This window comes from Lepus europaeus, chromosome 1, assembly GCF_033115175.1.
Source record: "Lepus europaeus isolate LE1 chromosome 1, mLepTim1.pri, whole genome shotgun sequence".
Classification (NCBI taxonomy): Eukaryota; Metazoa; Chordata; class Mammalia; order Lagomorpha; family Leporidae; genus Lepus; species Lepus europaeus.
In genome coordinates, this window is record NC_084827.1 from 127,857,318 (window position 1) to 127,878,242 (window position 20,925).

Below are 20,925 nucleotides of genomic sequence, written 5' to 3' on the forward strand. Positions count from 1 at the left end.
AGACAGAGAGAAAGGTCTTCCTTTTCCGTTGGTTTACCCCATAAATGGCCACAACTGCCGGTACACTGCGCTGATCCGAAGCCAGGAGCCAGGTGCTTCCTCCTGGTCTCCCATGCGGGTGCAGGGCCCAAGCACTTGGGCCATCCTCCACTGCCTTCCCAGCCACAGCAGAGAGCTGGACTGGAAGAGGAGCAACCGGGACAGAATCCGGCGCTAGAACGGACTAGAACCCGGGGTGCTGCTGCCACAGGCGGAGGATTAGCCAAATGAGCCACAGCGCCAGCCTATATGAACATTTCTGAGCCATAAACTACACATTGCTAAAATGTTTTAACTTTGTTTTTTGCCTTATTAGGAACAGAGGGAAGTGTGATCTTCCTTATTCTATCTTTTTACGTGGGCACACTATGAATTAGATATGATCTGGGCACATAATGAAGTACATATGATTTCCATTCAAGATGATTTCAGCATAAGGTTAGAAGATGCTAATTTTGCTCTTCTATGTAGACACTACATACCTTATTTTCCCTCCTCCAAGTTCCTTCTTGAAAACAATCATCTTAATTTAGTTTTTCCACATAATCATTTGGAAAGAGAAAACCATGTTTTGTGCTGGGGGATGTGGGCACCTTTTGAGATATTCTCAAAGATGTTAGATAATAATATGAGTAAATAACTGTATTTAATTAAGAAATAGTGAAATCAAACAGCGATCAGTGTGTTTATTATATAACTGACTGTGATCTCGTTCACTAAGAACTAAACTGTATCTGGCTATTTTATCAAAATTACCAAATTGATTTAATCCAGAGTTTTATTTGTAAACAAAATTGTCTACCACATTAACAAAAGCACTCCCACAGATCCTGATTGTTATCTAAAAGTTGTTGTCTATCAAAAAATGCAATAAAATGATTGACTTATCAGTGTTCAGTCACATCATTTGGAAAAGAAATCACAGTCCTTAGGCTACAAAGAGAAATCAGCAAAGCGTTCTTTCACCTCGGCTACCTGATTAAAGAATTTATTTATTGAGTTTAAGGATGGTTTCATTTATTTCTAAAAATAAAAATAGTTTTAGTTCATATAAATAGTACACCCGTGTTTTCCATTGCTTGAGACCTTGGACTGGCCCTATGTGTTGCTTTTGTTTATATCTGTTACCAGGTGCCTTCTTTTAGTTATGCTTCTATTAAGTTTCAAAACTTTTAAAGGAAAATTCATGAGCAATAGTTTTAGGTGGAGATGCAAGTTATAAACAGCATAGGGAACAATTAATGTTTCCAACAAAAACACAAATCACAGATGTGATCAAGATTTTGCAGTTGCCAGCTGTAAAAAAATAATTTATTAACTATGAGCAAAATAAGCTTCTTTTTTCTATAGTGGAGAAATATGAATGTTCTACTTTGAAAACAAGTTGGAATTTTACCTTTTGATTTTTTAATTATAGTAAAAAGCATACTTAAAGTTTGCAATTTCAACTATACAATTCAGTGACATTAATAACAATCACAATGTTGTGCCACCTTTACCACCATCTACTTCTACAGTTTCCTATTATTTCAAACAGAAACAATATACTTGCCAAGCAACAACTTCTCATTTTTCCTTCCTCAGTGCCAGGCAACTTCCAAACTACTTTTGTCTCTGTAGTTTACAGAAATTTTATAAAAGTATATTCAAAAAGTATTTAATCTTTTGTAGTGGCTTATTGAATTGAATGCTTTTTCAAGTTTCATTTAGGTTGAAGCATATATCATAAGGTCTTTCTTTGTTATGGCAGACTGTACCCCACTATATGTGTCGACATCATTTTGTTTTTTCGTTCATCTGTTGATTAGCACTTGAATTGTTTCTTTTAGCAGCAATAAGCACTTGTGTATCTCGCGTAAGTCCTCTTTCAATACTTTTGATCTACACCTGGAATTGCTGATTTAGAAGGTAATTCTATGTTTAATTTCTTGAAGAATTGCCAAAGTGTTTTTCAGAGCAGCTGCACAATTTTACATTCCCACCAGCAATGTATGCGGATTCCAATTTCTCTACACCTCAACCAAAAAATATTTTCCCTTTTTTAGTGTAGTCAGCCTAGTAGTAATGAAGTGTATTTTTGATTTGCATTTCCCCAGTGACTAATAACATCTGTTCATGTGCTTCTGGGCATTTGTATATCTTCTTTGAAGAAATATCTATTAAATTTCTTAGCCCATTTTTAAATCAGATCGTTTGCCTTTGTGTTACTGAATTTAAGAGTACTTTATCTATTGCAGATATTGACCTTTTACCAGATAATGAATCTTAAAATCTTTTCTCTCATTTTGTATGCTTTCTTTTTTTAAATTATTTAATAAATGTGAATTTACAAAGTGCAACTTTTGTATTGTTGTGGCTTGCCCACCCCTACAACCTCCCTTCCTCCCATGGCCCTCCTCTCTCCCACTCCCTCTCCCATCCCGCCCTTCATCAAGTTTCATTTTAAATTACCCCTCATATACAGAAGATCAACTTAGTATATACTAAGCAAGGATTTCAACAGGCTGCCGTCACACAACTGCACAAGGTATAGGGTATTGTTTGACTAGTAGTGTTGTTTTTAAGTTTCATAGTAAAACACATTAAGGACAGAGATCCTACGTGGGGAGCCTGTACCCAGTACTCCCGTTGTTGATTTAACAATTGGCACTCTTATTTATGGCGTCAGCAATCACCCAAGGCTCTTGCCATGAGCTGTCTAGGCTATGGAAGCCCCTTGAGTTCATCAACTCTGAACTTGTTTAGTCAAGGCCAAATCACAGTGGCAGTTTTTTCCTCCCTTCAGAGAAAGGTGCCTCCCTCCTTGATGGCCTGTTCCTTCTGCTGGGGTCTTGTTCACCAGGATATTTCATTTAGATTGTTTTTACCACTGTGTCATGGCTTTCCGTGACTGTGAGACTCTCATGGGCCTTTTAGTCAGATCCGAATGCCCCAAGGGTTGATTCTGAGGCCGGAGTGCTGTTTTGGGCATTTGCCATTCTACGAGTCTGCTGTGTGTCCTGCTTCCCCCGCAGGATCATTTTCTCCCTTTTAATTCTATCCTTCATTATTTGCTTACACTGGTCTTGTTTTTAAAATCTCTTCGACACTTACCCTATCTTTTTGATCGGTTATATACTTATCACTTTACCAAGTGCGCTGGCATTAGTACATGCATCCTTGATAAGATTGAGTTGAAATGCCCTGGCTCTGTATGCTTTCTTTCACTTTCTGAAAGTATAATTCGATCCAAAAAGTTTTAATTTTGATGAAGTTTAATATATTTTGTCTTTTATTTTTTGCTATTGGTGTCATTGGTACAAATTCCTAGCCATATCCAAGGTTAAAAGAAATACCTAACTCCGTGGTTTCTTCTGAGAATGTTATGGTTTCTGCTCTGGTGCTTAGGTTGTTGATCTATTTCTATTAATTTTTATATGTTGAGAGTAAGAGAAATGACTTCCTTCTTCTGAATAAAGAAATCTAGATTCTTGCAAACCCCACTAAATAGACTTGGCATCCTTGCAGAAAATCTATTCACAAATGAGTCTAGGACTTCTATTCTATTGTTCTATACATCTATCCTTATCTCTACTCCACACTCTTTTGAATACTATAGTTGAGTAGTAGCATTGAAATAAGAAAGATTCCAAATTTCTTCTTTTTTTTTTTTTGCAAAATCATTTTCAGTAATTGTAGCTACTTAAAATTCCATATGAATTTGAGGATTGGCTTTAATTTTTTGTTGTTTTGTTTTCTTTTTTTTTTATGAAAAAAGACTTAATCTTGGTAGGGATTGTACTGGATCTTAGATTTTTTGAGGGGTATTGACATCTAAACAATGTTAAATTTTTCTATCTGTGAACATGGAGTTTTACACTACTACTTGACAGAAAGGAGAGATCTTGGTAGACAGCATACATTTCTAATTCATATAATATACCCCTATATATATGTAAATACTCCTTTTGATAGAAAAGAAGAATAAAAGGCAAATTATTCACAAAAGCCCACTGAAAAATAAGTAGCAGTAACATCTCTTTAAGAATGAGAATGAGAATTCCTCAAATTTCTGAATGAAGGTATAGAATGTTAGCATGGAACACACCATTCACTTATATGCTTCTCATCACCAACAGACAAAATTTAATTCATTATGGAATGCATGAGTGAGTTCAACACTATGAAATTAAGTCACTGCAAGGAAAAAGTGAAAAAAATCATTATAAATCCAAAAGAAAATAAATCCCTATAAGTGCAATGGGTGTCAAGTGGTACAAAGATCAGACATTAGAATGTATAATTTTAATCCCCACTTGGACACCTCAAAATTGACTTTTCATCTATATGAGATATACAACTGAAAGAGGTCACTGTATAAAATCAGTTCTTTGAAATGTTTGGATTCTCCATTTAAAAAAATCCATACACTGGCCCAGGAAAAAGTTATTTAGTGGCTTAAAATAGAATATAATAAAACCTTTACAATATAATACCTAAGTGAGTAAAATGGAACAAATGATAGCCAAACTTTTAAAACGAGATAATATATAAATCCGTGACTGTCTTTGAAACATATTACAAATGGTTTTAATGTAATCTCAATTATTTTGGAGCCTGACATCACCCAGAGTGTTGGGAAGGAGATACGAGCAGCCTTGAAAGAAAAATAAAAGAAAAACAATTCATATGTAAAAATAGATTGACTATTACTCTTTAAGGGAACCTAAATCATGAAAATTTGTCACTTAGCTTACTGGCACACATGATATAAGTGTCAAGTTTGATATTGAAATGACAATTTTTAACATTGTTAATGTTAACATTGAACTGTATCAACTGTGTTCTGTAGAAATAGAATATGGGAGGGAGAAAGGAGCTGAAAGGTTAGCTAATTGTATCTTTCTTATAAAAAAGTGATGTAGATAACCAGTATTTATATAAGATTAAGTAGTAGAACACCTCCAATGACAGGTCCTCTCAACCTTGAGAGCTAGTGCATTCCCTTGTTAGAGCTCTAATTGTTATTGGTGCACAACATTTTGCATTTAATTGAAATCTGCTTCTGAATAGTCCTCATTCATGAAATTGCTTTTGTCATCTGTAGCAATGTAATTCATTCAAGTCCCTATTTTCTGTCATCGTGCAATTACCACATATTTCTTAAGTCTTGCTTATATAATAGAATATTATACTATATTATTATACTATATTTCTTAAGTCTTGCCTTATATAATAGAAACATGACATCCCTTCTCAGTGCTTTCTCATATCATACAGCTTCAAGACCTTTCGACCACAAAGCCATTCTTGTTTTATATATTATGTCTTATAATTGTAATTCTTTAAAATTATGGCAAGGACGGCTAAATTAGACATTTCATGTTTAATTGAGTTAGAATATTGTGGAGACAATAATGATTTGGACCCAAGCATTAGGTTTTTACTAATACTGCTTTTTTATTAAATTAGATTTGTTTTCCTATAAAGCAAATTGTATTTTCAAATCTATGCAGAGTTTACTTGTTTGGTATTCTCCGTGTGATTTCCAATTGACAATTTTTATGAAGTCCACAACACTTAACTTTGCAGTTGTTGCTTTGGATAAAACTAAAGAACTTGATAGTTATCATTATGAGCCTCAAACACCAGATTTGGTACATGGGACTAACTTACTAGTAATATTAATGGGGATTCATTTGTCCCTTAAAATATTGATTTTGCCATCTGACACAATATCTTTCTAGCTCTCTTACAATCATGTATGAGTCATTATTTGGTAAGAATACCTAAAAAAATAGGCTCTTGAGCTCATATTTAGCTTGTGCGATTTAGGATGATCATCCCTAGTCATTAAACCTTGTGTCTATTCTGATTGATCAGTGTTTGTTGTGTTTGCTACCCTTTTTTCTTAGTTTTGCATCTGTCCAATTAAACAATAGATTCAAAATTTTGATATGTATTAGATGATATCAAGGATATAATTCAGTTACATACTTTTAACAATAAGGTATAAAGTCAACTTTTTTTGATATTTTTACATTTTCCTAATTGTATCATCAGTTAGGCAGTTTATCAATAGTGAAGTATTCTCAAAGTCCCCAGTGAAGAGCATATGTACAAATCTCCATACCTATCTACATCTAAAATTGACATTTATAACAAATTTTAAAGATTTTTAAAATTTGATTTGAAAGGCAAAGTGACAGAAATAAAGAGAGGGTGAGACATGGAGATAAAGATGTCTTCTGTCCACTAGTTCACTCTCCAAATGGCCACAATGACTAGGGCCCGACAGACCCAAAGCCAGGAGTCTGGAACGCTATATGGGTCTCCCATGTAGGTGGCAGGGACCCAAGCACTTACACCATATTTTCCTACTTTTCCAGGTACATTAGCAGGGAGCTGGATCATCCAGGGCTCCCTGTTACTTGGATATTAGTTGCCAAGTTCTCTGATGGCGGCTTAGCCTTTTGTGCTACAATACCAGCTTCTGTAATAATTTTTTAAAGGTTGAAATTCCTTTATACTTAATTAATTCATGCAAATTCTATATAGTTCTTTTTTTTTTCATAAATTCTAGAAACCACCTGTTTAATGTAACCTGGAATTTTTCTAAAATGTACTTTAATATCTAAGCACATATAACAGAAGACCAAAAAAAATCACAAATAACATTTAGAAATTACTCTAGTTTGTGGTTGGTGTTAAGAACTTTTAATGACAAAACTGTTGGTGATGTTCTAGCAAGAAGTGGCTATGGTAAGGTGTTTAAGTCTAGTTTTCCTTTTTATGTACTATCTTGCTTCCAGGTATTTAAACAAGAAAGGACATTTTTACTTCTGTTTTGCTGATGTGGATAATCATGAGGCATGCCACTTACCTTTATGGACTTAGATTTATCTACACTACAGTTAAGCACAACAAACACTTTTTGTTACATGAAATGTCATGGTAAACAGAAAAGAAACAAAAGGTATATTATTTTCTAAAACGATTTTATGAAAATGTTTGTCAGCACTAAGGAACACAGACATTTATGTTGATTCCATGTAGTCTATGGGATGAGTTGGAACTAGCTTTGTGTTATAGTGTTAGCTATCAATATTCCATCTCAATTCTGTTCCCAGCCTATGGAATCTGGTAATAATGAGTCATTTTCATGTCCTTCATCTATTCCAACCTAGGAAAAGGTTCTTGCTGTTTTCATTTATGATGCAAATTTAGAATGCTGCTTCTTCCATGCTAAAATTTGAGACAATGCTCTTGTTTTCATATAAAAACATATGCTATCATGCCATTTTCATATAAACGTATGCATTTCCTTCATATATTTTATTTTCCTTCATTTAATAAGTAATTAAATTCTGCTGTATAAAAATCAATAAGCAGACCCAGAAAATATTCATTGGATTCCATTGTTTTCCTCTTTAGAACCTTAGATTTTCTTTACAATGTTTGATTACACATCATATCATATACAAAGATGAACTCAAAGTAGATGTGAGACCTAATGAAAGGAGCAAAACTTATAAAATTCTTGTGAAATAAAAATGTAAATTTCCAGGATGGCGCCGCAGCTCAATAGGTTAATCCTCCGCCTTGCAGTGTCGGCACACTGGGTTCTAGTCCCGGTCGGGGCACTGGACTCTGTCCCGGTTGCCCCTCTTCCAGGCCAGCTCTCTGCTATGGCCCGGGAAGGCAGTGGAGGATGACCCAAGTGCTTGGGCCCTACACCCCATGGGAGACCAGGAGAAGCACCTGGCTCCTGCCATCGGATCAGCGCGGTGTGCCAGCCGCGGCGGCCATTGGAGGGTGAACCAACGGCAAAAGAAAGACCTTTCTCTCTGTCTCTCTCACTATCCACTCTGCCTGTCAAAAAAAAAAAATGTATATTTCCATGGCCAAGGGTTTAGCAAGGGATTCTTAGATAAAACACCAAAAGTATGAGCAATTAAAGAAAAATGTAGACATTAATCTTGTTTGTGTGATCCCTTTGACTCTTAGGCCTATCAGTGTGATCAGTTGTGAACTGAAATTGATCACCTGGGCTGGTGAGATGGCATTGGTACATGCCACCTTGATGGGATTGTATTGGAATCCCCTGGCACTTTTCTAACTCCAGCATTTGGGGCAAGTCCAATTGAGCATGTCCCCTATTGTTCATCTCCTCCCTCTCTTTTTCTCATTCTTATATTTAACCAGGATCACTTTTCAGTTAAGATTTAGACACCTCAGAATAATTGTGTGTTAATTACAGAGTTTACAAAAAAATACTAAAATGGATAAAGTGTTACATTGTACATCAACAGTCAGCACCATAGCTGATCAAGTCACTATTTCTCATAGTGTCCATTACACTTCCACAGGTTAACCTTTGGTGCTCAGTTAGTTGTCGCCGATCAGGGAAAACAAATGATATTTGTTTCTTTGGGACTGGCTTAATTCACTTAGCATGATGCTTTCCAGATTGCTCCATCTTGTTGCAAATGACTGGGTTTCATTGTTTTGACTGCTGTATAGTATACCATAGAGTACATGTCCCAAAGTTTCTTTTCCAGTCTACTTATGATGGGCATTTGGGTTGGTTCCAGGTCTTAGCTATTGTGAATTGAGCTGCAATAAACATTAATGTGCAGATGGCTTTTTTGTTTGCCAATTTAATTTCTTTTGGGTAAATTCCAAGGAGTGGGATGGCTGGGTTGAATGGTAGGGTTATATTCATGTTTCTGAGGAATCTCCAGACTGACTTCCATAGTGGCTTAACCAGTTTGCATTCCCACCAACAGTGGGTTAGTGTCCCTTTTTCCCCACATCCTCTCCAGCATCTATTGTTGGTTGATTTCTGAATGTGGGCCATTCTATCTGCTAATACTAACTGATAAAAAAAAAGGGGGGGGGGGAGAGAAGGATCCAACATGGGAAGGGGGAGACACAGCAGACTCATAGAATGACAGATGTCCTAAATAGCACTCTGGCCTCAGAATCAGCCCTTAAGGCATTTGGATCTGGCTGAAGAGCCTATGAGAGTATTTCAGGCATGGAAAGCCAAGACATGCTGGGGAAAAAAAAAAAAGATGAAGAAGAAGAAGAAGACCTAAATGAAGAATCTCAGTGAGTGTGATCCCAGTGGAAAGAATGGGGCCATCAAAGTAGGAGGTACCTTTCTCTGAAGGGAGGAGAGAACTTCCACTTTGACTATGGCCTTGTCGGAATAATATCGAAGTCGGCGAACCCTAAAGGCTTCCATAGCCTCTGCAACTCATGGCTAGAGCCTAGGGAGATTACTGACGCCATAAACAAGAGTGTTAAATTGTTAAATCAAGATCAGGACTCACTGTGTACTTACATCCCATGTGGGATCTGTCCTTAATAGGTTGTCGAAGGTGAAGTAATGATATAGCTAGTACTGAAACAGTATTTTTACACATTGTGGTAATGTGTGGGTGCAAACTGATGAAATCTTTACTTAGTATATACTAAAGCGATCTTCTGTATATAAAGATAATTGAAAATGAAAAAAAAAAAACTCTTGGTTTTAAATTGGAAATTACATAGAAAAATAATCTATCTTTTAAAAAAAAAATCTTGCAGAATCTCTGTCATTAATGTGATGTACACTGTTATTTAATGCCATAACTAGTACTCCAACAGTATTTTTTTTTACTTTGTGTTGCTATGTGAGGGCAAATTGTTGAAATCTTTATATATACTAAACTGATTTTCAGTATATAAAGAGAATTGAAAATGAATCTTGATGGGAATGGAAGGGGAGAGCGAGTGGGAAAGGGGAGGGTTGCGGGTGGGGGGGGGGAAGTTGTGTGTGTGTGGGGGGAAGCCTTTGTAATCCATAAGCTGTACTTAGGAAATTTATATTCACTAAATAAAAAAAAAGGTAAAAAAAAAAGAGAAATGTAAAATGTTCATGCCTCAAATATTACCATCGGGAAGAGTGGAAAGAGAATCTCCAAAGACAGGCAACTGTCTCTTATGCATATGACAAAGGAATTAAATATAAAATTATAAAGAACCATCAAATAACTAAGGGACCAATCAAGTACAAGATAGACAAATATATAAATAGACATTTTCCCCAAGAAGATACAGAAATGGTCAACATGCAAAGATGCTCAATAATGTTCATTACTACAGATGTTCAAATTAAAACTACAGTGTTATACTACCTTAGGCCCATGTAATAACTATAATCAAAACCAGACAATGGCAGTTGTTATGCAGACAAACTGGAACCTGCATATACTTCTGGTGGGAACATAAAACAGCAAAAATTACTTTGCATACAATCTGGCAATTTCTTAATACATTAACATAAATGTACAGTATGACCCAACAATTCTATTTCTAGGTATCTAGATAAGAGGGCTTACCTCTATTTCTACACAAATATTTTTACACAAATTTATGTGGAAATATTTATTTACCTAAAACAGGAAGCAGCTCAAAAATCCATCTGTTTGACAGATTAACTGAGACATTGTACTAAAGACTATATACAATATGATTTCATTTGTAGAAAATATCCTCAAAAGGCAAATATTTAATGACAGAAAGTAGATTTAATATAGTGGCTGTACAAGACTGGAGTTTATATATGGAGAATCTCTCCAAGTCAGCATTGTGGATTTTTTTTTTTTTTTACTTACAGAGATATTCTTGAACCAAACTGTGAGAATTTATGTTTTTTTCATACTTAGATTTACCTTTTATGTATTTGTCTCAAGATAAAAATCAGAAGTTTTATATATATATACAAAATGGTATGCATGTGTGTGTAAATATACATATAAAAACACACACACATATATATATATATATAGTCTGCACATTTGTGTATATAATGAAATGCCATTTTTCATATCTAAAATTTAAAAGTGATTAAATAAACTTTAGTATAACCATGCAATGAAATTATGCAACCAAATTTGTACTTATGAAAAGAGATATTTAATGGCATTGGCATTTATTCCCTATGTGTTAAAAGAATCAATGCAATTGTATGAAATGTAATTATTACTCTTTGAGGGATAACAATTGTATATATTTGTGTATGATTTATATATCTATTGTTTCATAAGGGTAGCTCTGAAATATATACTTACAAGTTTTAACAATATTGTTATTTGCAGTTATATAGTTCTATATTTTCATTATTTATTCCCTGTATTATTTTTCTATAGTGATTTCATTTTTCTATAGTGAGTATATACAGCAATACTTAAAATGAAGTCATAGTTTACAATCTGTATTGCACATTTTCTTCAATAATTAAAAACATAAAAATTAATCCCTAATTCGATTTGAAGTTTCTGATTAATAAACTTTTATTAATACCATAAAGCTACAAGAAAGTACTTAACAACTACATAAAAGTGAAGTCCATAACACACTAGTTCAAAAATTTTAATTAAAAATTCAAATCCATGCCTAAAGTTTAAATATGACTGATTAGAAGCAATCAATCTTAAAGCTGTTTTAAAAGCAGTACTCATTAATACTTTGTAAAAATTGACCTGGATCACAAAGTTATACACATTTAATTATAGCAGCAAACATATTTCTACTACATTATTTTCTACAATCATTTATTAATTTCCCCCACTATCTTTCAAATGTCATTTCAACTGCTACATAAGCAGCAAAGTCTAAATCGTTTTAATTGCTAAATTTCCTCCTCAGGATGACTTAAAAATAAAAAGGCAATTCAAGCAATTAATCTGTCAGTGAGAAAACAACATAGATAAAAGCCTGATTAGCTAGCAGCCTCCTTATCAGAGACTTCAGTTAACTGTAATTTTGGGAACACATTAACTTCAGGAAAGAAAACAAGGGCAAATTTTAGATTCAGAAACAAAGTTAACAAAATCTCCCAACCAAAGCCTTATAAGAACCTATTTCTTTTCTCTTAAAAACAAAGCTTTCATTTAAATCCTTTCTTATTTCTTCTTCCTAAGACACAGAGGAAGAGAGCCTCAATGTCTGGCTTCTCTTGCCAGCAGTCAAGGTTAATGTCTCCTCTTCTGGGCTTTGATCCTTTGCTGTCCCATTCTAAACTTGACTAAATATAATATACCTTCATGGCTTTTATCATTTTGCCCTTCTCCCATTAAGTCCTTTAGCTATATAAACATGGCCCCATATCTCTCATCTTAAACTGAATTTCTCCTGACAACCATACTCCTAAACCATTCAACTGCATGTCTTCTCTATTACCCTGCATTGCTACTCCATTTCTCTCTGAATCCGTCTTCTCTCAGTGATTTTCCAAAAATCTTTCTTAGATGTTGTCTTAGCCCATTTGCCACTATAACAAAACACCCAAGGGCAGGCAATTTATAAACTATAGAAATTTATTTAACTCTCCATTCTGGAGGCTGGAAATCCAAACACAAGGCATTGGCACCTGTTCAACATCGGGAGGGCCTTCCTGCTGCCTCACAACATATCTGAGCTCTTTGAATGGTGAGATAAAGTGGCTGCTAGCCCAGGCCACCTTTTGTCTTCTTATAAAGCTACTAATGCCATTGTAGAGACCTCCCTCCAGTATCTCATCTAATGTTAATTGCTTCCTAAAGGTCTTCATCTTCAAATACCATCAGCAAACAAATTTTGGAATTAAGGGTCCAACATATGGACTTTGGTGCATATATTCAAGATGAAACAGATCCTCAGTGATTTTTGGATAGCAACAATAAATGCAAGTCCATGAGTTTAATAATCAGAAAACTCTGGCTGCTCCAATGATATTTATATAAATCCAGACAAGCCATTTAACCTGTCAGTCATAGCTTCATCGTCTTTGAGGTAAAAATTACTACAACCCTCATTGATATATTTTAGACAAGTTTCAAAAAATTAAATGGGAAAACAAACGTGAAGTAGCCACTCAACAGCATGGCATTTTTGGAATAGCATGATGGAATTAATAGTCTTTATTATTTTAAATGTGTGATATTTATTAACATCTGTGGATAACATTGTACTCTACTGAATACCTCATTTAAAATTTCAAAGCTTGTCTGGAAAAAGGTATACATGTCTAATAAGCACATGAAAACTACACAGTATCATTCGTCATAAGAAAAATCAAAGCCATAATTTTGTGTCCATTTGGATAACACTAAATATTCAAAAAGTGTTTGTGAGGATGTAGAAAAAATAGAATTCTCACACATTGTTAGTGGAAATAGAAAATATTGCATCTACCTTGGCAAACCACCTGGAAGTTCCTCCGGGGGTAAACATTTGAGGTAAGCATGTAATCACATTGGTATCATTTAGATGAGGATGTTGTGCTGTCTCTTATTTCTTATTCAACTGTCTCCCTGGTCCCCTTAAGATCTGGAATATCCATAAAACAATGGTATTAGTGAAATTGTTTCTGCATTCTTCTCTTTGTACTGGCAGAAAGCACAACTAGGGAGATCATGTGAAAATTTAAATTGCATTCAATTTTGATTTGTTACATAGAATTAAACATAATTTCTAAGTTGAAAATGTTTGTTGAAATTAAGATATCATGGGAGTTTAATTACCTAAGAATGATAAAAAAAAATCTTTCAGAATAGGTGATGAATTTTTTCCATTGAACATTTGAAATCACATTGGGGCATGGAAATATAATTTTCCTGTAATTCTAAAAGAGTATTTGAAATGTGATTGCAAAATAGTCACAGTTATAAATCATAAAACACACAAAATTAAAAGATTACTTCAATTTTTAAAATACAATATACAAGGAGATCTCTCTTTTCTTTTTTCTTTTTCTTTTTTTTTCCTGAAATACAGAGACACAGATCTCCCATCCTCTGGTTCATTGTCTGTAAGAGTCAGTACTGACCAAGATATCCAGGACAAAGGAATCCCATCTAGGTCTTGCATGTGGGTGGGATTCAGCAATGGCCAACTACTTTTTCCTAGGGTATGCTATAAGAAGAAGCTGGATTGTAGAGCCAAGTCAGTATTCAAACCAGGCACTCCAATATTGAATGTGAGCATCCCAAACAATAGCAAACACCCCTCCCAACCCCAACCCCCCATATCCCAACCTCCACCCTTGCTATGGAAATCTTAAAAAAAGCCTATGCCTACAAACCTTCAGCTTACACAAGAACACTTATAGAAAACAAAGTTCAAAAAAGCATGAATAAGTAAAGATTATGAGCTCTGGCTACTAATACAGCCACCAATTGATTCCTTAACGAAACCTGGACTTTTACCTTGTTTATCTTGTGTGTAAGTAACATTACAGACTGAATTCCAGACTGTGTAACTGAATCTGTCATCTCTCACTGCTGAATCCACTTACCAATGACCTATGAAATAGTCGAGTTTCATAAAGATTGCTTCCCTTCGTTTCTTTTTCCTGATATTTACCTAGTCAGATGTATCAGTCTTGGAACACTGTCACACATTGAATAATTTGTGTAATATTGAATATTCATATGAATTCAACTTTTTTATTCAGAGACATATTGCAGACACTAGGTATTTGGTCAATGAAAAAAATTATATGTTGAAGTTAAGTCAATGTTAATTTATGTGATCTATTATTTTGCATTATTCTTGAAAATGAATGATAGCTCTTCAATCACTACCAATCACATGTTGTGTCATGTCCTCCCTGTATACTTTTTGTATGTAGATGTAGATTTTCCCCAAGAAAAAAGATGGATTGACCCCCAAGTTGTTTTCTCCATACCACTGGGTAGAGTAGGTTCCAGATCCCTTTGATTTTTGCTGAACTGGATCATGCCTCCCTGTGTCTCAACATATGTCATATTCCATAGAAATACTCTCCTAAGACATTTTAAAATTATCTTTTCAGAGTTGACACAAGATTAACAGATGGATAATTTCCTTGAAGGCAACTGAGGTCATATATCATTAGCCATCAGGGAAATTCTATATGTAAGAAAACATCTGCATTGCAAAAAAAGCTGAAAGTTTTCCAAAAATAAAATTCTCAAACCTAACTTTCCTGCCAATTTAACATCTGAAAAAATGTTGAAAAGGTAATCACAAAAACAGGGTTAGTGAATTTTGTAACTGGAAGGGTCCTTAGAGATCATGATTTACAACTCAATTTCACAGATGGAAAAAGGAGCCAAGGGAAGTTACATTTCCCTTAAGTTCATATAACTAGTTACTAACAAAAAGGAAACTGAAATGAGAGTCTTTCACCAGAGCTTTGTTACTGTGCTGCCACCCTCAGCCTACGCAATTTATTAAACACTGCGGGTACAGTGTAGACATTAAGACTGCACTCCAAATGTAATACCAAAGTTCCTAATCGTGTTTTAACGAAGTTTCTGTAATCATATTGGAAAAATGACAGTCAAAATGTCTTTCATGTATGCACAGAGTGCTTTCTCTTGAAGAAACTATGCAATATCAGATTAAGATAACAAGATCTTTTTAAATCAAATGTTTCCATTAGCACAATTAAATATTTAGAGCTTCCCAGAAATGTGTTGGCATGAGTTTATATATTGGGTTATTTCCTTTCCAGTTTATAAGAAATAGTTTAAGGAATGAGGAAATGTGAAAAGGGGGAGGGGATCGAGCTGCATCATCCCTGGAACTTGGGTAGGTCATTTTCTAAATGCCAGAAAGTGTGAAGAATGTTTGACAGATACAGGGTAGATGAGGCTCTGGACAGACTGATAAATCATCTTCCTGTAACATTATGGCTTAATGGAAAAGCAATGGGTATGATGGACCTCTGGGGATTACGTAACGTGATATAAGGACTGACAAGTGAACTGGCAAACTTGATTATAGCTTTTTGGTCCCATGGTTTTTAATATGAGTGGTTCAGTGTGGCAGCATTATTGATTGAATGGTGTTATTGACAATTACTGTATTTGTGCCAGAGATGCTAGAATTCTGGCAATGTTCTCTACAGTATTGCTCAATAAAGATCTGCCCTGTATGCTGCATCCCTCATAATTTGAATGTTTCATTAGTTATTTATAAATGTAAAAGCCATTTTATTAATAACTAAAGCTAGAAACTTGATTCAGTTTTTCACATAAATACAAAGCAGTTTTGAAGTTTCAATACTCAGTGAATTTTATAGTAATGCAATTATTATGTAGATCAGGAAAGCATGATGTTTTTAAGGAATTGAATGAGTCACTTCTAATTTTGTAAAAAAATTTTGTGGTGTTTGTATCCCTCATAACACGTTCCATCTACTCTTATAGCTATGGAACCAACTATGATTTTGCACATTCAAGTGCAAACAACTAACTCATTCAGTATTTTCACTAGCATAATCATCTCTAAGTTTTTATGTATAAAATATATTAGTATACATTTTATTACCTTTTATCATTAAATTATATTTACAGTGTTGTATTTATTGCTCTTTTGAAATATATGCAGTTAAAATTATGATTTCCATTTTGGGAAAGTTAAAGAGAATCTTAAGATATTTGCTTAAAATGGGGCAAGGGGTCTGACTAGATTGCAAGCCACTTCTCTCATTGCTGTTCTTAAAGGCATCAGTGTTGGCAAAGCTCCTAGAAACCCACAAGAGACTAAGGAACAGAAGTCCTACTCAGCAGCACTAGCAGCAGATAAAGCTCTAGATCACTTGTCACTGACTTAAATGCATGTAGTGGCCAAGTAAGTAACAGAGAAGTATGCCCTGGGCAAATAGGCAAACACTGGAAATGTTTCTCTACAGCAAGGGGCATCTTACTTATCTCTGGCCATGAACTTATTGATGTACCACTAAGATACATTTCTTAAAGGAATTAGTGTCCAGCTCTGTAGATACCCTTCAGCAATTATCCCCTTTGTAAATTGCTTCCACTACTAACAATGTAATCTCATCCCAGGCATCACATAATCAATGCCTGTTTGAGGCAGACTAAAAATGGCAACAGCATTTGGACCATTTTAACTCTAGAGTGCCCCTGCGCTCAGCCCAGGCTGTCATTGGGGTTGCCTCCTCTGACCCATACACCACCCCTTCAAACTGGAGAGATTGCTCCCAAGGGCACTCCATAATTAACATCCTGCCCGCTAAACTCAATCTTGTGGTCTGCTTCCCTACAAACCAAACCAGTGACACTTAGTGTTAGTATCTCATAATTTTCAACAGAAACTGGCAATGTGAATGATTCTGATTTTTAGCTGGTGCCAGCTAATTCTCATCAACACATTTGTAGGCAACATTTAGATAACAGTCAGGGACTCTAAGATTTTCCAAAGATAGTTGTCCAAGAGTTAGAATTAATAGATCTTCCTTCACTGTTGAACACATTCCAGTATGCTTGCCCTTCTCTTCCACTCCAGAGAAGCCTTTCCGAGGCAGCAGATCTCTTCCAATCTCAATTAGGCCAAATTTGTTAAATCAAAGAATGGTCCTCTGATGACCACAAGGTATTGAGAGTGTGTGTGTGTGTGTGTTTTAAAAAACTATTTGAATGTCAGAGTTACAGAGAAAGGAATAATAGGCTGGGGTGGGGAGGGGGGCATAGGAAAGAGAGAGGGAGAGGGAGAGAGAGAGAGAGACAGAGAGAGAGAGAGAGAGAGAGAGAGAGAGAGGATCTTGATCTTCCATCTGCTGGTTCACTCCCCAGATGGCCGCAACATCCAGGGAAAGATCAGGCTGAAGCTAGGAGAAGGAGCCTCATCCTCCCATTTGGGTTGCAATTGGGTTATCTGGCACTGCTCTTCCCAGGCCATTAATAGGGAGTGGGATTGGAAGTGAAGCAGCCGACCACAACGTGGGATGCTTGTATCACGGGCAGTGTCTTTACCTGCTGTGCCACTGTGCCGGCCGTAAGGATATATTTGTTTCTTACACTGTGATTGGTAGTCTGGTGTAGTTGATGGGAAAGGAAAAACCAATTCAGTGTCGGAAATGTCAGCCAACCAAACCAAATGTGGCACGATGTTTTGCTGAAACCACTTTCTCAACAAGAGAAAAATCCATATTTCCTTGATGACATTATTTATGACTTGGCCTCTTTATAAATCTATTAAGGTAACTGTAATTTATTTAAGTTGGCAAAAATGCCTCTGATTTTACATCTTAGATTAAGTATCTAATGATTACTCAATGTCCAGGAAACATGTAAAAATACATATACTTCAAAGTAAATAGCAATAAATGCAAAAATCAAGGAAAACATAACTGACTAGAATGTAAATATCAGAAATATTTATAAAACTAGAAACAAATAAAAACAAGTTTACTTGGTAGTTTGTCAATTAACATAATTTGAGAAAACCTTCCAATTAATCCTTGAATCACAGAACAATAATAAATAAATAAAAAATCTTCAAAAAATAAAAGAGGAAGAAAATAGTAAGGTATTATTTTAAAAGTATTTATGTGTTCAGAGTTGGTTTAATAAACAAAAATGCTTATTTAATGTCCTGATATGACTTATATTTATGGTGTATATATGCATATACACATGTATGTATGTACATATACAAGTTTGTGCATATACATATGTGAATATATATATATATATGCACACACACACATACAGGCAGAAACTATAATAACTTTACTGAGACATTGTAAATGATGTGACTTATCCTGTCTGCTAATTATGCTGTCAGGGGCAACTGAGGTGCCAATAAACATTTATGAAAATGGAATGTGAGAGTAAGCTTGATGTAAAATGATGATAAACACGATATCAATGTAAGCTTCATCTAGTTACCTAACCCACATTGAACATTTGCTATTTACTAATAGTAGGATGATGTGAGAAAAATGTGGCTGTCATGTAAGTAAAGCTGAAATTCTCTACACTTTTGTAGTTACTTGATGGCTTCCTGAATGCATTCATGGCCTTTTTTTGTGAGTTAACGATATTATATATAAGCTCATAATATGCTACATGTGTAAACATTTTGGTTCAATGTGTTTCTTGGAAGTTATTCTTGGGAGTCGGGGTTTAGCCTAGTGGTTGTGAGTGCCTGGGTTTCTTTGCTGGCCGGGCTTCCGAGTCTACCTTTCTGCTAATGTGGACCGTGTGAGGCAGAGGTGATGGCTCAAGTAAATGGGTTCCTGCTGCCCGTGAAGAAGACTTGGATTAGACTCGGTTCTCCTGGATTCACTAGCCCCCGCCACTGTGGAGAGTTGGAGAGTGAACCAGCAGATGTAAGCACTTTTCCTCTCTGTCTCTTACTCTCTCTCTCTCTCTCTCTGTGTTGCTCTCTTTCTCTGTGTGTGTGTGTACACACCTATATGTCCCTCTGCCTTTCAGATAAAATAAATTGTAAACATTTTAGAAAACAAATTATCTCTTTTTTTACCTGTTTAGGTTTCTTTCTGCTTTTATAGTTATTTTAAATAATTTGTTTTGAATAAAATTAAACACCTCTAAACACTTTCAATAATAATAATATCATCAATAATATTCTCTCTCTCATTAGGAGAAAATCAAGAACAAAAGAGAAGCAAGACAATTTATAAATATGGAATTACCTAATTTAGAAATTATTTCTAGCTGCTAGTAAGTACCCACTAATAAATAACACAACTTGTTTCAATATGTTAAAGGAAAAAACAAATGGCTATCTTTATTGCTGCTCAAATATTGGATTTATATACAATTGATATCTAGACCTGATAAAGGCCTGTAGTAATGGCTAACACTGCCAGCCATCATATGTTTAATTGTTCCTCTTGGTTGTTAAAGCAAACTGTTTTTGATTAGTACTTTGGCTCTTTTTACAGTCAAAGAGACCAAGACTTACCAAGAGGTAAATCCACTTGTCCACAGTCATGCCATAAGTATTTTGTTTGACTTGGGAACAATGCAATAAGTAAGAATAGAGCAAGAGACATATATTAAATTTTTTATTTATTATATTTTTCCATTAGATGTTTTAAATCAGGTTTGTGAATTGTAAAAAATATATATGTAATAGATATATGTAAAATGGAAGCTATGCACACTGATATGAAAACCTTCCTGTGATCTAGTATTAAGATAGGTAAGTGATGAAATTACATATAAAAATTTTGACATAGAAGACTTTTTTTAAAACGTGAAGAAGCTTATGATGTTTTTTTTTTTTTAAAGCTTTATTTATTTGAAAGTCCAAGTTACACAGAGAGAGAAGGAGAGGCAGAGAGAGAGAGGTCTTCCATCTGCTGGTTCAGTCCCCAATTGGCCGCAACGGTTGGAGCTGCACCAATCCGAAGCCAGGAGCCAGGAGCTTCTTCCAGGTCTCCCACATGGATGCAGGGGCCCAAGGTATTGAGCCATCTTCTACTGCTTTCCCAGGCCATAGTAGAGAGCTGAATCGGAAGTGGAGCATCTGGAACTTGAACTGGTACGGATATGGGATGCCAGCACTGCAGATGGTGGCTTTACCTACTATGCCACAGTGCCGCCCCTAGCTTATAAAGTTTTAAAAACATTTTATATCTTTGCTCTATAAGCATTAGCACTACTAATGCAAGTATTTGATAAACTTTCCAAAATTAGTATTTATTTAAAATATAAATATTTTAAAAATTTATCTATTTGAAAGGCAGAATTTTACACACACACACACACAACCACACACAGACGCAGAGTGAAGGAGAGATGACTCATCCATGGATTCACTCCTCAAATTGTCAAAATGGCCAAGGCTGAGCCATGGCAAAGTCAAGAGCCTGGAATTTCATTCAGGTGTTCTATGTGGGAGGTAAGGACCCAAGCACTCAGGCCATCTCCCATTGTTCTCCCAGGCACATTATCAGGGAAAAGGATCAAAAATGGATCAGCCAGGAAGCAAACTGGTGCTCATATGGGATGCCAGCGTCATAGGTGGCAGCTTTACCCGCTATGCCCTGACACGAGTCCCTTAACCCATATGTTTTTTTTTTCAATATTTCTCTTTAAAAGGCAGCTATTGCAA